At 41.0% G+C, this 17,285-nt stretch overlaps 1 pseudogene; it reads left to right on the forward strand.

The window, feature by feature from the left end:
• Window positions 1-1,886: 1,886 nt before the first annotated feature.
• The window catches only part of LOC135322187 (anoctamin-6-like), a 41,603-nt pseudogene continuing 26,204 nt past the window's right edge, over window positions 1,887-17,285 (forward strand).

The raw sequence follows: 17,285 nt of genomic DNA on the forward strand, positions 1-17,285 counted from the left end.
TTCCTAAGAAATGTTGAACCCATTAAGTGCTTGGAAGAAAAATGGAATTGTGTCAAGTTTGTAAAAGTTCTGAAATGAATTAGAATTGATATCACAGACCATGTTGGAGGCAGTGCTATACAGAGTTAGTGTGTCTTTGGGCTCTTTGAGTATTTCAGTTCATTCACTTAATAATTGCTTCATTTGGGGCAAATTGCATCATCTCTACATGACTCTATTTCCTCATCTGTAAAAGAGATATAATATTACCTTCCCCACAGGGTGATTGTGAGGATTTAAAAAAATAGAAATGTGCTGAAGCAATAGTAAGCATTTAAATAATCTTAACCATTATGATTACTCAATACATAATTTTTAAAATCATTATGCAGACTTTTAAACAAGTGGCCTATATGTGCTGTACAAGAGAGGAAGGCTCAATATACCTTCTATAATGCATTTTTCTCTGCCTTAACTAATTTTCACATTTAATCACACACACACACCAACAAGTTATTCCTTTCACAAGCATGAAGCCTTAACTGTGAAGAAAAGGATAATGAGAGAGGGTAGAGGAGGAAGTAAAATGTTTTCTCTACAAACTTATGGCTAAAAAACTAAGAAAAACACCTTTTAACACTTTGGTCACCATATTCATAGCTAATACTTAGAATTATTCACATGCCTGGGGTTAATGTTCTAATTGTTTTCACCTGTAGTAAATCATCGAGTCATCACAATAATCCTATAAATTGCTATTATTATCCCCCCATTACATGGGTGAGGAGATTGAAGTCCCTAAAGGTTAAGTAATTTGCACAAAGTCCCACAGCTAGCATCGGAGCTGGGATCCAGATGCAGGACTGTGGCTCTAGGAGGGGCTTGTAAACAATCCTTCTGCTCTCCCCTGCAGGTGCAAGCCAGCCTCCCGCTATTACTGTAAATAACATGATGTGGTTCACTTGAATTTCACATTCTTTGTAGCTTTCTCTCTGGGGCAGCCATCAGGAGCAGCCAGGGACACTGAGTACATGCTTCTGGACTATGACCAAGAAGGTAGATGGAAGGAAAACAGTTTAAAACTGGGAAGTTTTAATGTGCATTCTTCAGTGGCCAGAAAAAAACCCTGCCTAGTGAGGAACTGAAACCCTATCAGGCATGTGCAAATTATGCTTCAGACACCCCCGCTGCCCTTGGATCCACACAGTCAGAACTACAATGGATCAGGGACATGAACCTTGTGCAAATGCAGGGAGTATGAATACCTGCCATTTTAAGATCTCAAGGAGTATGAAAAGCATGTGAAGCTTCCATTAGCAGAGACCTGCTGTCATTTCCTGTGGTTCCCTCAGGGCATGTCCACAGCTTCACTGGTCCTATTCAGAATGAAGATGACAGCTAACACCTGCTGACCTCTGAATCAGTGATAGGTTCTCCCTTGAAAGGAAGCATATCCCCTTCATGGGTTACAACTAGCTCATAACCTAAGTAATTCTATAGATGTAGAAGGGATATTTCCATTGGTTCTGCTATCACAGGCTTGTCTCCAAAAGAACATGCCACTAGTTACTCCATTTCCACCCCATTTAAAGATATACTTTAACAGGCCTCCTTCTTTAGTGCAGTTTTAGGTTTACAGAAATATTCACAGAAAGGGGAGTTCCTTTATATTCCCTATGCCATGCACACAGCTGCTTCTGCTGTCAGCATGTTACATTACTGGATGCACTCATCCTTTTTGACATCCATCATTCCTCCTCCCCTGAAGTTTAACATGCCTGATATTCACATCTCTTATGGCATTTATGTGTGATTTACATCACTTCTCACATTTATGTGAGGTTTACAGCACATGGTATGTTGTCAGTTTAAGTGTAGGTTGGGGGCAAAATTTCTGGGTAAAAATATGATCACTAGTGAGTATCATGCTGCTGTGTTTATTGTGTTTTCAGGTCCTGTTGACTGATGCTTCAGTTATTGAGGTCATTGTTTACAGGCTTTCAGTGTTCATTGTATTTTCTGCAAAACTTCTAAAGAACCTGAATGGAAGAGACCTAATCCAGAAGTACCTGACAGTGCATATGGGCCACGTCCATCACTGCTTCCCTCATCAGTTTTATCATCATTGTGACCCTGAACACCATATATGAGGAAGTGGCAATCATGACGATTGATTCTGGTAAGCTCCTGCTGCAGCTGAGGTCATTTCTACACCAGTTTTAGAACCAGGTCAAAACAGGGACTGTATCTTTTAGGCACTTCAATTCCAGTACATTACAGTCTTTAGAAAACTTCAAGTGTAAACATATTTTCTCTAGACTATGTGAGAAGTGAATTAGCTCCAGCTTTGCATTAGAATGTCCAAATTTTATGTAAACATGTCAGTGCTGAATAATATTTTCAATTACATTAGATCATGTACCCTATTGTTGAAAGTAAATAGTCTCTTTATTGCAAATAAGTGGAAGAGTTTCGTGGTTCCAGTGGCAGATTTTCTCGTGTGTTACGGAGAGGACAAGTAATCACAGTGTTATGTGTCTTCCCCAATGCTGTTCCTGTTAGTGTAGCTCCGTTCTCATCACCTATGGCTTCTATAATAAATATTTCTTTTCTCTGGCTTGTATCCCAGCCAGCGGCTTAGCGGCCCAAGTTAAGTGCTTCCCACACGTTGCATGTGGCTGGGTCATTCTCCCAGTGGTCTGCTCAGTTGTCATCTTCTGCAAACACTAAGAATGATTCAAATTCTAAACTAGGAGGATGACCCACTTTATGTTCCCCAAATGCTTCTAGCAAGTTGCCCCGTGTTTTGTTTGTTTTCTTCAATAGTCCTACCTTACTGCCATTCAGGGAGAAAAGAGAATATCACTTAGCAGGATGTTCAAAAGTAGTTTTCTGTCAACTTACACCTGACAGAGGACAGTTCTTGCCCATTGGATACTGTTATACTTATAAATTTTAAGGAACAGCTGACTATTTTTTCTCCTTTGCAAGATATTGGGTTCATAGTGGGAGAAACTCTTACAACAGTGTGTAAACTTGGAATTGACATAGCAGCTATGTTAAGGAATTCAAAACAGCTTAAATGAACACAGTGTTAATTGTGTGTGAATATATATATATACCATGTTAACTCATGTAAACATGGCTTTGATTAGGGTCTCAAAGCCGTTCACAGTTTTATAGACTTAACTTTTCTTTATTCTAGCTGCAGAGCTCCCAAGGACCAGACTGACTATGAGAACAGCCTAACCATGAAGGTGTTCTTGTTCCAGTTTGTCAACTACTACTCTTCGTGTTTCTATATCACATTCTTTAAGAGATTTGTGACTTATCAGGGAGATCTGGTGTATTGGCTGTGAAAATACAAAAATGAAGAGGTGTGAATACAGCTTTGTGTTCTGACAGTCTAACCTGTTTAGTGTTTTCTCTTAGTTGCCCCATGAAGAGTGTCTTCACTGTCTGTTCCTTAGATTTTTTTAGCCATAAAATAATGACTTTATTTCATATTAGACCTATTTAAAATTTAAATGAGATTTTCTTTCTAATATTCCAGTGTGACCCAGGTGGCTGTCTCCTTGAATTGATGACACAGCTGACAATAATCATGGGAGGACCGTCAATCTGGAATAACATACAAGAGGTGTTACTTCCATGAGTACTAAGTCATGTTATCTTGGGGTGAGAACGGCCCACCCATCCACATCATTTTCATGCAAGTCCAAATAGCTGTGTGCCCATCTCTAAAACAGGGGAGACTCTCTGCTTATTAAAGGTCTCCAGATAAGATGATCCAGCCAACAGTCATAAACGTACCTGCTGTTTAATAATTATGCTTAAATACCTTCCTTTTTATGTTTAACTTAAATCCCCAAGTGCTATAGTTTCTGCTTATTAACCCATCACTGGGGGCTGACTGATCAGAGCACTTTGAGAGATGGCCCTTGTTTGGGCCGTGAACTAAGTTTTCCCACAACTTCCCACAACTTTCTCCTCCTTTTATATATGCATTTAAAAATCCATAATAGGAATTTGTTGAATGCCTAGTATGTGCTAGCCACTTTATTAAGTGTTGTACATATATGTGTGCATATGTGTGTGTGTGTGTTTAATTTAATCACCCAAACAATCCTTATTCTTATCTCCCTTTTGCAAATGAAGATTCTGTGGCTTAAAGAGGGTAAATGATTTGCCCAAGCTCTCATTGCCAATAAGAGACCACTGTGGGACTCAGATGTAAGACCCTGTCTCTCTGAAACCATGTGCTTCTAAGAACAGAGACTCCCTTGGTATCCTAAGGCACAGGGTTACATAAAGTTTTAAGAGACACTTGTCTAAAATAATAACTACAGAGGTTTTGACTTACTGTTCTCTTCCTAAAAATGAGAAAAACAGAAGTTAGCTAAGCTCATACTGCCCTTTTGATTTTCATATAAACCCAGTCCCATATCAAAGTGGACAGTCCAGGGTTATCTGCAATTTCCGCACATTTCAAGGAGCTTATTGTATTTGCTTTCTGTTGCTGCTGTAACAAGTATCCCCAAAAGTCATGGTAGTAGGAAGCAAAAAGAAGAAGTCTCCACCAGACAACACAAATTTAACCTCGTAGTTGTCTGGAACACAGAAGTCTGCTGAAGTCAAGGTGTGGCAGGGCTGCTTCTTTCTTTCTTTTTTTTTTTAACATTTTTTATTGATTTATAATCATTTTACAATGTTGTGTCAAATTCCAGTGTTCAGCACAATTTTTCAGTCATTCATGGACATATACACACTCATTGTCACATTTTTTTCTCTGTGAGTTATCATAACATTTTGTGTATATTTCCCTGTGCTATACAGTGTAGTCTATTCTACAATTTTGAAATCCCAGTCTATCCCTTTCCATCCTCCACTCCCCTGGTAACCACAAGTCTGTATTCTCTGTCTGTGAGTCTATTTCTGTCCTTTATTTATGCTTTGTTTTTGTTTGTTTGTTTGTTTTTGTTTTTGTTTTTTAGATTCCACATATGAGAGATCTCATATGGTATTTTTCTTTCTCTTTCTGGCTTACTTCACTTAGAATGACATTCTCCAGGAGCATCCATGTTGCTGCAAAAGGCATTATGTTGTCGGTTTTTATGGCTGAGTAGTATTCCATTGTATAAATATACCACCTCTTCTTTATCCAGTCACCTGTTGATGGACATTTAGGCTGTTTCCATGTTTTGGCTATTGTAAATAGTGCTGCTATGAACATTGCGGTGCAGGTGTCATCCTGAAGTAGATTTCCTTCTGGATACAAGCCCAGGAGTGGGATTCCTGGGTCATACGGTAAGTCTATTCCTAGTCTTTTGAGGAATCTCCACACTGTTTTCCATAGTGGCTGCACCAAACTGCATTCCCACCAGCAGTGTAGGAGGGTTCCCCTTTCTCCACAGCCTCTCCAGCATTTGTCATTTGTGGATATTTGAATGAGGGCCATTCTGACTGGTGTGAGGTGATACCTCATTGTAGGGCTGCTTCTTTCTGAAGGCCCCAGGGTAACCTGTATCTTTGCCTCTTCTGGCTTCTAGAGGCCACCTGTGTCTCTTGGCCTGTGACCTATTTTCTCCTTCTGAAGCTCAGCAAGGTTGTGTGCCTCTGACTCTGATTCTGTGGTCACATCTCCTCTCCTCTCTCCCCTATTCTGCCTCCCTCTTCCTCCTTTAACAACACTGGTGATTACACTGGGACCACCTGAATAATCCAGCTCATCTCTCTTAGAGTCAGCTGGTTAGCAACCATAACCACATCTGCAAACATAGTCCCCCTTTGCCAGGGAACCTGACCTCTTCATATGTTCTGGGGGTTAGGACATGGACATCTTTGGGGGGGACCATTTTTCTGCCTACCACACTAACCTTTTTAAGATAATTTCTGGCTTTGAGTTTCTGTTCTCATGAAACTGTTGATCTCTCTTCTGTCTTGTCTTCCACACCAGCATTCTTCTCCTGGCCAACCTAACTGCGGAGCTCACCTTTCTCTGTGGTGTCCCCCAGAACAACTTACACAAGCAGGCCTTAGTGATGTTTGGAGCATGGAGGAGAAACTCAAACAACTTGAATTTTGTAATAAAAAACCTCCATCATTTTCAAGTCTTTTTTGCCACTATAAAAATTTTTTTTAACTTTGTTTTTTAATTTTTAAACTATTTTAAACTTTGTTAATTTTTTAAAACTTAATTTTTTTTCTTATCATCCTTCATTGTAGGCTCCAGAATCCTGCTATTCTGCCCACCGCATCCAAGTTCCCTTTCATTGTTTCTCTTCCCTTCTCTAACCTTCCTTCTCTCTCCCTTAATACCAAGTTTCTGTCCATTCTCTTTATAGGGCAGTTAAATTCTTTTTTCTTTCTTTCTTTCTTTCTGTTTTTGCAGAGTGAACTCCTTTGGGTGTAAATGTGTCCTTCCACATTTCTTCACAAGGGCTTCATTTTTCAACTTCAGTATGAATTACTGGGGTCTGTTTCTAAACAAAGACACTTCCCTTGTCCCCCAGTTCACCATGCCCCTCAAGAAAAGATTCTGATCTTCACTGTGAAATGAATCTTTTTTTTTCCCTTCTGTGCAGTAGACAACTCTTACCCTGAGCTCACAGTCAGATTTTTCCAGAGGAGTAAAATTAGGTCATGTGCAAGTCATACTATTTTCCTGTGTGAAAAGAAATAGATCAGATAGAGGAAATACTTAACTCACATTACTCAAAAGCATTTCATGAAGGAAATAGGTTAATTATTTAACACTAAATTTTGATGAATCTGGTTATCAGTGAGCTATTTTAACCAATCAAGGAGAAGGATATATTTCCTAAATTTGTACTGAGAAATTCATGTGAAGTGAAACTTGCTCACATGAAATAGTTTAAAGTAAAGGATGCATTATAGTATCTGTGGTCTGTTTATACTTTCACTTAAGTAAGCACATTGTAGGTTCCAGTGAGCTGAACTTTGCCTCCATGTATTTCTACTATGGGCTAAAATATTTAGGGAATATGTTTTGAATTATGTTTCCCTTGTTTGAAAACCCTGGAATGCTGAATGATAGCCAAGCTTGAGGGTGGCTTGTGTTCTCCTCACTGCCTCTTCTCTTTGTATAAGGTGCCAGTTACCTCCTTACTTTTTCATATAAAATCCTAACATACCAAAGATCTATCAGTTACTCTTGCTATGACAAAACTATACCCATCCTCAAAAATACACAGGAAGGGAAAAGAAAACTTATCAAATTTAGCGACTATTTTCATGCTATTTAAATATGTCCAAAGGAACATAATAAAATTAATTTCACCATAACTCACCTGCCGCCACCCCCCAATTCCATGTGGGATTTTTGAGAATTCTGTAAGCAAATGAAGAAGGACAGTGATGCTCTGATCCAGGCTCCCTCTGGGGTCTCCCTAGCACTTGGATCGGCATCTGGTATATAGTAGTCAGTCCGAGCCAGCTGAGTGAGTGACTCACAGACATTGAATGCATAACATCAGTGAATTAACAGCATTGTTTCTAGGACTCAGAGAATAAGCTGAGAGCCCTGTGGCCTCCCCAGCCTCACATATTATTTTGATATTGGGGTCACTTCTGGGAATTTTATTCTGTATTTGACAAAAGGCTAGTACAATTCCAGGGTTAAGCAAATTGCCCTGGAAAAATTTTATGATAAAATATTAAGAAAAATAGTTAAATGCCCCAAATGACATAGCATTGTCCTTTGGTGTTTAGATAATGTATGGCTGTAATTTTCTTACTTTATATGTTTTCTACATTTTCCACCACAGTTATGCATTACTATATATTAAGAAAAAGCAAATGTTTAAAAGAGAAAATCTCTCTTCTCCAAATATGATTTGGTTAGAGGGTGAGTCAGAGACATATAATAAGAGAATCTTAAAAACAAGTGTCCCTCACTCACTCTTTAAATTCAGAAACAGGAAACTCAGGAATGAAATAGATTCAGAGAAGCAAAGATACTTGTATTTAAGATTAGCAAGTGGTAGTGTCCTCAACAGAAATGACTATAGTGCAGAGATTAAATGTGATAATGAAGGTATAAAGACAACATGAGGTAGAAAGTGCTAAGTGGCAAGTACTGAGTAAATGGCAATTTACTATGACTATTGCTAATATGTGTGGTCAATTCCTAAGCAAATGATTGTGTAACCCCTGCTAGAGGGAGAAAGCTTCCAGCCTTGGCCGGGGGAGGGGGGCTGAGGATCCAGTGTCTGAATTTTTAAAAATGCCTACAGGTGCTCCTATGTGCAAATTGATATCCCTGCACAAGAACCATAATCCAACAGAAAACTCAAAAGACAGAGGACAATTTTGGGTAGATGACAACCCAAGCTTTTCTGCCACAGATGAGTGGTTCTACTCAGGAAGACTAAGAAAGTGGCTCAGAGTCTTAGCTAAGAAGGACAAGCCAGTCGGGACATCTAATACAACCTAATGCCATTGGCATTGGAGGGCAGTTCAGCAAAGAAGGGAGTGCCAGATGAGTTAGCATGGAAGTTCCATCCTGAACCCAAACCGTGATGGATTTGGGTCCCAGAGGGTAAAAGCCCTGCTTCCCTGGGGTGTGGACTGGATTCCACAAGAGGCTGAGACAGGAAGTGTGAGGCAGAGAAAAAAGTCTCCCAGGAGACTCCCAAGTCTGGGTGCCAGGAAGGGTGATGGACGAGCACGGTCCCAGCACCACTTGCACTGCAGGGCCCTGGAGTGGCTGCTGAGCTGCGTGCTCCTGGCCGAACCTCAGACCTGACTGCAGTACTCTGGGCTTTGGCCTGGAGAAAAGTGTCAGCAGCAGGCAGTCCCCGTCATTCTCATAGGTGCTGCAGTGACTCCCACCCCTGTGGACACGGTGTCCCCATACCAAGGGTCTAAGTGACTTCACCCTTACTTACAGTTGGCCAAAACCAGTTAGCCTGTGCTACTCAAAAGGAAGATCCCACACGGGGTTTTGATGTTTTAGGGGGTTTGCTAATACCTCTCCTGCTTTGAATCATTTAATCCTGACAGCAGCCTGGGGAGTGTAGGTTTCATCTCCCAATTTTATTTCAACTTTTTTTTTGTTGGAAGTATAGTTGATTTAAAATATTGTGTTAATTCTTGGTGTACAGCATAGTGATTCAGATATATATATTTTCATATTCTTTTTCACTATAGGCAATTACAAGGTATGAAATCTAGTTCCCTGTGCTATACAGGACCTTGTTTTTTGATGTGAAAATTTCTAAACAAAGTATTTGCAAACTAAGTCTAGCCATGTATATGACAGATTTGATTTTATCTCAGGATTTAAATGTGGTTTCGGTCTCCAGGATCTCTTTATCAATTTATCATAGGTAAAGAGCCTGTGGACCCCTTCTCAGGGTGTTTTAAAATCATAAGATTTAGAGACTAAAGAAGGAAGATAATTATACTGAAAAGCACATATTAAAATATAGAAATGGATATTTGTGATGCAGTAATATCTGAATTATTGGAAGAACATGTTGAATGAGAGGATCCAGTGGTGGGTCTACTAACCACAACCTTCTGGAATAGCAGTGAGTGTAAATCATCTTCTGAGATCTGCAACAATTGCATTTTGAATGTAAATAAAGTTAAATAACAAATAAGCCATAAAGTGTGTATTCAGATCCAGGGGAATCTTGAATCCATATCCCCACCACTTCCCTGAGCTCCCTGCTCTTCCCCTAATATCACTGAAAGAATTGGGAAAGCTTGTGAAGCCAAGGGTATGTTCCATTGCAAAGAAATCTCATAGCAAACCTGGGAGCGTGGTCAGTGAATAGTTAACACTGAGATCAGAGGCAGTGGGAAACCTAGCAGGGGCAGCTCCTTACAAGTCACATTGTATACTCTGTGTGTCCATGTGTGTGTGCATACACATATGTGTGCATGTACAGTGTATACACCTGCCTTTCATGTAAAGCTGCCTCATTGTCCAAATTTGAAATCCATCCAAACGTGCAGTGCAGTCAGCTGAAGCTCAGCCAGATGCTAAGTTGTCTGTTGTTGCTCTGTCTCTTCTGCTGAACTCCATGAGTAAACCACACGCCAGCTGCTGCTTTCAGGGACAACAGCTCTGTAGGCTACAGGTGCATGCCTTGTTTCACTGCCAACTCCAATTTCTTTTCAGGACAAATTGCCATTTGAAAAAGGAGGAAGCATTCAGTTGGCCCACAAGACTCTGAGTGAGGAAAAAAGATAACCTTAGAGACAGCTCTGTGGGACAGCACCCAGGAAGGGTCAGAGCACTGGGCTGCAAGTCGAGGCTGTGTTTCTTCCAAGCCCTGCACTGACTTTGAGGCAGCATGTCACTACTTTGGCCCTTGAATTGTTCAGCTTAAATTAGGGTCTTGGACCTGTTTTATCCAATGTTAGAGTATCACTTTTCTGCTCCGTGACCCTCCATGGCTCCCCACTTCCTTCAAAGGGAAAAACACCCACATCTTCACTGAGTTCTCTTAGGTTTCACCCCCAAAACCACCACTTATTTCCTGTTCACTCTGGCCCACACCAGCCTCAATGGTGTCTGTCTAGCGTGAGGGGCCACCAGGCCTGTGATCACCATTCCCTCTGCCCCACCTCTGCCTGCCCCTTTGCCTCCTTCTTTGCCTTATTCAAAGGTCACTGCCCCCTCCCCACTCCTCCCTACCACAAATGCAAGCACTCTTCATTCTTCTCCCTCCTTTATTTTCCTCTGCAGTACTTAACACCAGCTCACAGACCCTGTCTTTCTTTCTTTTACTTATTTTCTCTGATGATTTTCAAAATGGAAAGACCATGGTGGATAATAGCAGAGAAATGGGGGGAAAAATACAAAAGAGGGAAGGTATCTTCTAAAAGCTCAAATGCCCACCTGAAAAGGAGGTAGGAGATAAAGTAGTAGTCGTTACAATTTTAGTAAACCCAAGGTACATAGTCAGGACTAGTTTTCACAATATTTGGGGGTAGGGAGGCAGCAATAAAAAGAAATTTATCCTGAAAACAAGAAATTAAATTCTTGGGAAGATGATGTGTTCAGCTTGAAATTTCAGTAATAGTTTTATGACCTTGGTCTGATAATATCCTGCCTTATAATTTGATCTGTTTGGCAGCTGGGTCATGAATCTAAAGGTGTTGCAGTTTCAGGAGCAGAACAGAACACCCCATGATGGGAACGGGAGTACCATCTGCAGCCCATGGGCATACTGGGGTTATTTTATGAATACCTTGAAGTGAGTAAGTCATCAGTGGAGATTTTGGTGCTGTCGGTTATACTAGAGTATGTTTTGGGTCTCAGAAGAATCAGTTACCAAACCAAACAATGACCTAGCATATGAAAATGGAACCCAATTTTCTCCATTAGATACAATTATGCAGTCAGGCCTTCAGATAGGGTGCCTGTGTGCATCTTTGTCAATATTTATGCTGTACAAAGCTGAAGATTTACTTCCAAGGGATGAAATGGAATATTCACTCAGGTATGTCTCCACCATTAATTCTCAGACCCTTCTGACCATGTCGTCTAAGGATGAACTCAGAACTGCTACTAGATGTGACTCGGCTAGGGCTGTAGCCCGTGTGGCACAGCTGTTGGCTGGTATCCTTCTAAACAGAGTCATGTGAGCCAGCCAGACTGTGCAGAAAGCCCGCAAGAGCATCCTGCCTCATGGCAGCAAGGTTCACAGGGTCACCCCTTCCACATCTCACACCTGCCTTTGACATTGTCCCTATTTCCTCTGGCCAATAGTTTTTGCCTGGTACCTTGAGTGACCTCATGGCACATCAGTGGCTTCAATTCAGGATGAATTTGCTAGTCTGGAATTAAGGTTGAGCACAAATCCCCTCCTTCTCCAGTGTCTTTGTCCATTTCTGTACATTTGCTTGGGCTCTGTTTCTCTTCAGTTGAACTTGGTTTTGAGCTCTTGGTTGCCATTAAATGGTTGCATCTCAAAATAGATTTCCATAGGAAATGTCATCTTTTCCATTATGCATGGCACGCTTTTATCTACTAGAAGGCTGATGATGTGCACGTTTTGTATCTGAGCCCTTTCAGCTCACCACTGCCTTGAATTTTTTTTTTTTTAAGCTTAGGAGAACAGGAAAGGAGTTTGGTCAACAGGCTTTGCATTTATGCATGTGGGTTAATGTCTGCAAAGGCACCCCTTTGTGCTTCCTGTTTATAAGTCTACAGATAGAGGGAGGTTTTTTGTTTTGTTTTGTTTTTTTTACTAAATCACATTCTATATATAAAATAATTGCTTTTAAAAATATACATTATACATGGAAACACATCTGGTTCCTACGGTGAGTGAAAGGCCATCTTGTGGTGTCTTCAGTCAGTGATGCTTTGTGGCCTGGTGTCTGATTTGAGTTTCATTTTTGCTTTTGTTGTGTTTCATGGCCAGGTTCCATTAAGGGTGCAGCTGCAGTCCCTGGTGTAGAAGTTATGTTTGTTTATTATGCTTATTTTCAAAAGGACTATAAGCCAATAACCTGTAATTCCAAAATGATTCATAATTGTAAATATTTCTTATTAGGGCTACTATCAGCATTAATAATAACAACAACATTCTTAGGGCAGCATATCATTTGTTATTTTAACACACACAAAATAAGCATTGGAAAAAAAGTTATTGTTCTAGTTATGTCAAATAAAGGGCATTGAAAGGAAAAGCTATATGCTTTGGGGAGAAATTGATAGGACTTTTAGAACTTTACAGTCTCATTAAAATACCAATTAAATAGTTCAGCCTCCCCCTACCCTGCATAAAAGGATGGAGTAACAGCCATTCTAGAGAGATTTTTCAGATTTATTAAATTGTTTTCCTTTTATCTAAATAATCCCTAATGAATTAGAAAATTTAATCCATTTCTGAGCTTAGGCAATCTGTTATTCTGTATTCAACACTAGAGTAAAACCTATCTCTTTTCTTTTGGTTCATGAGAGATAGAATTTCCAAGTGCTTTTTGAATTATTTTTGTCCCTCTAAAATAAAGTGCCATTGATGGTGACCTCCTGACCACAGTTTCCTCCTCCCAGTTTTCCCCATGATGATTAATGACACCCCACCTGCCTTTTTAGTTATGCCTCTTAGCTGCTGAAGGGGAACAGCTTCTGACAGATGACCCTGGAGCCCTCCACCCGTGCTTAGTTAGGCATCACACCTAGCCACCAACCATGGGCTCCTTAGCCTGAAGTACCTTTCTCTGGCTTTCTACCTGGAAGGATTCTTGCCAAGCCTTGGCAGGAAACCCTCCATTTTTTACAGATTTTCTGCTCTTATTTCTAGGCATTAATTGCACTTGATTCTTGTCTTCATGGTGTGTGATCGTGTCCGTGTATCCATTGTGCTCCCTGGCTGGACTGGTAATGTTGGAGGCAGTAGTCAGGCTTTGCATCTTCCTGTCCTTGTCCAGAGCACCACAGCCTGGACCCTCATTCTCATATGTGTTTAAGTGACTTGAGCTTGGAGTTTCAACACACTCACATACAACTGTTAGGTGAGTTTGTGGTAACATTACCCCCAAGGCCCCTACAAGGTTCTATACGGCACATTTTTTTGAGTGAAATTTCTCTTTTATTTGTTTTAGTGAATTCCCCATGGTCCTTTGAGATTATGAGAGTAACCCTGAGTTGTTAACCAAAGTAGCTCTCCCCCCACCAGTGAATGATCCTGCCATCTGAGAACTCAGATATGGGACATAAGAGAAATAATCTATCAGCCTCAAAATATGGAAGCCATAAGATACTGTTTTGTACTTAGAGCACCCACAGCACAAACACCAGTCTCTCAAGAATTTGGCGATGCCTTCCCAGAGGACAGGTGCCCTAAGTGAAATGCAGTGAGTGATGAAGTGAGCCCTTTGCCTCTGGTACTGGCTCTTCCACCCTTCCTGTGCTAACTTGATCTTCCCTTCATATATTATCTTCCTCATTTAATTTACTGCAGTTAATATCAGTTGTTCTTCAATATCTCCTTGCAACCACCCCCTTCATTCCCTCTCTCTCCTGTGCTATCCCACCCATGCGTCCCCTGTGCTCTCCAGGAGCAGGCCTGTCTCCCCCATGCCCTTACTTCTGCTCTGTCTGCCCACCACGTGCACTGATATTTCCTCATCTCTGAAGAATGAACTTTTCAAAATGGCAGCTGAATAATGGGGGGGATTGTAGTCCTCTTATCTCTTTACTCATTCATTCATTCATTCATTCATTCATTCATTCATTTATCCATCCAACAAACATTGAGCACCTGCTATGCCAAACACTGCATCAACTGCTGGGGAGACCAAGACAGGTAAGACTTGGTATCTGCACTCCCCAGGCCAAATGAGGCATGGTGAGTAGTTGATAGATTGATAAGCAAGTGAACACAAATTGAACTTCCTAGAGCTCGAGATATTTGAACTGGATTTTGAAAGGTGAATGGAAGTTAGCTCTCTAACATGTGGTAGAGGGAGTGGACACTTCATGCAGAGAGGTAGAAATATATAAGAGTACACAGGCATGAAGCAGCATGGCCAGACTTAAGAATGACAAGTAAGGCTAGAACAAAGTATCCATAGGTGGGAATATCAGGTACACAAGGCCTCTGTCATGATGGGTCTTGTGAGCTTAGACTTGAATGTGTCCTTAAAGAAACAGGGATACATTGGAATATTTGTAAGCAAGAGAATTGCATAATGTTTATGTTGGAGAAGATCTGGTTATTCTGGCAGCAGAATGGATGATAATATTTTGGGCAGGAGGCCCATATTTGGGGGGAAGAGGATATTTCAGAGGACCACCCCAGGTAACCCAGACAACAAGTGACACACGCCTGCAGAGAGGCCCTGGGCAGAGGGATAGAGACATGGGAGGCAGATGTGGTAAGTGCTGCAGAGGTGACTGCATGGTGGGGGGGGACACATAGCTGCTGAGATGACCTTCCAGTGACCCATCTGGAGAGTGGATCTGCAGGGGGAGTGTAAGGGGAGGAGCTGGCTTTGAAGAGATGGTTCCATGCGTGGCATTTTGAGTGTGAATTGTCTATGGGAGATCTGAAGGGTGATGTCCATTGTTAAGCTGGATTCACCAGTCAGGAGCTCAGAGGAGCTGTGGGTGAGGCCATGGGGGTGATTCAGTCCTCCCAAGCAGAGGATTGAAGACGAGGCCCTGGGGAAAAGGGCCATGTACTTGGCAAGTGGGAGAAGAGAAATCCACCAAGAGAAAGAAGAATAGAAGAGCAGTTGGGAGAAAACTAGTTGAGACAGCACAGAGAATGCTGTAACCTGGCTTCAGAGGGATTTGAACACTGACTAAAAGGAGCATAGTGAAAAAGGTGGGTGTGGGGGGCAAAAAAGCAAGAGCTAAAGCCCACCTTTAATTGCTAAGGCCGGGGAAAAGGAGGAGGAAGGCTATACTTAGGTAGCCTTAAAAAACAGATCTGTGTATATATGTGTGTGTCTGCATATGTACACACACACTTTTCTGCCTGGGCTTTTAAAATTATTTAAGTAAAACAAAAATCAAAGGGGAAAAACATTCCACAGAGAGGAATATATTTGTCCACAGCAAAAGCTACCTGGTAATCAAATAAACAGGGACTCAAAATGCCCACTGGCTTTGGAACATGCAGCCACCAACAGTGCAACTTCTGTCTCAGTGCCGCAATGAGGGCCATGGGGGATGCAGGGCTCTGAGCCCTGGAGGAGTCATCAGTGCAGGTACTTCTCCAAGAAACTGGACTTTAAAAGGAAGAAGAAAGTGTAGAAAGTGTCAGAGAGCAATACAAGACCGTGAGAGAGGGTCAGATGAGGGCTCGTTTTGTTTTACAGTGGGTGTTTCTGGACTTGCTGAATTGCTAGGCCTTTGCTGTTGTTGGTCTCGGTTCCAAAAGCTTTTTAGAAAGTTCTTCTCGCTTGAATATCTGAACAGATTAAATCATGTTGGGTTTTTTTCTGGTGTTTTATTTTTTAATTAAAAAAATTATCTGGAATTTATTTTAATGTCAAAAGTGAGGACAATGTACCAGGTCTTCCAATGATTTAGCTAATTACTCAAGTACTTGAATCCACTGATTTGAAGTGTCAGTTTTATAATATTACTAAAATCTCATAAATATCCATGTCTATTCTTGAAATGTATGCTATTTCATTCATACTCTCAGTGCACTATTTCTAAACTGTTTCCATGACCATAGATTAATACCTCCTAGAGTTGGTCCTATTTTATCCTTTACAGGACTGTCCTTGATACTACCAATTCAAACACCCCTCCTCATTATTTTACTTGTATATTTGTGTATATTTCTGTAATAATTTTAGGATCACCTTTCAGCTTTTTTCTTAAATCCATTTGGAATTATTAACTAAATTTTCATTCAGATTCTAAATTTATTTTGGAGAAAAAATTTGCTATGTCCCCAAACCTTGAGTCTGCCCAATGAAGAGTATGGTGCATTCTACTGTTCATTCAATCATCTTTTTTTTTTTCTTTTTTTAAGTCACTTATCAGAACCATCTTAACATTCTTCACTAATTTATTTCTAAATAATCTGTGCCTTTGTTGTCATTATAAATGGTGACTTTTCTGGATTTTGAACTGGGTTGATTGTTAATAAAGTCTTAGTTTCTGGCTTCTCTTGAATGAGAAGGAGATCTGACAGTGTGGGGCCCTCGTTCCAATATGGTGACTGTGAGCAGTGCATTTCATTAGGATGTCCACTTGCCAATTTGCCAGTGGCTGCACCCACTCCACACATTCCTGCTACTTACCTGCCCCCTGTATGCAGGTGAGTTCATGTAGGGTTAGATGGGTTATGGACACAGATACTGACACTGCTGCCATGCTGCTGACTCTGTGGTGTCACTAACTCTGGTTCTTGCCTCTCTGACCTCCCTGAATATGACAGCTCCCTCTGGGCTGTGGACCTGCTGCATCTTTCCAGCACTGTCTGCTTTTCTGCAACACACCCTTGCCTCTTAGGTCAGAAGCAAATGTCAGCTCCTCCTACCCAACCACCCATCCACGGTCTTGCCCTTCCTGGCCAGAGTGGTCCCTATCCCTTGACTGAGCAGTAACCCTAAAGGGACTATAAATTTTCCTCTCATCCACTGTCTTAGTTACATACCTGTGCTAGTTTACTTTAAAGGTCTGTCAGTTAGGAGAGGAGGGTCTAAAAGTCTTTTAGATCTCTGGCCTTATCATTTCTAACCACTCCCCCACCCCATGGAACAGCTTATCACAGATCTCTGCTGCCCCATCTGTAGCAACGCCGTGTAAATTACAAAGAAAAAACTTCTAAGCCACCACCATAATTTTAACTTCC

Source organism: Camelus dromedarius, chromosome 9 (assembly GCF_036321535.1).
Source record: "Camelus dromedarius isolate mCamDro1 chromosome 9, mCamDro1.pat, whole genome shotgun sequence".
Lineage (NCBI taxonomy): Eukaryota > Metazoa > Chordata > Mammalia > Artiodactyla > Camelidae > Camelus > Camelus dromedarius.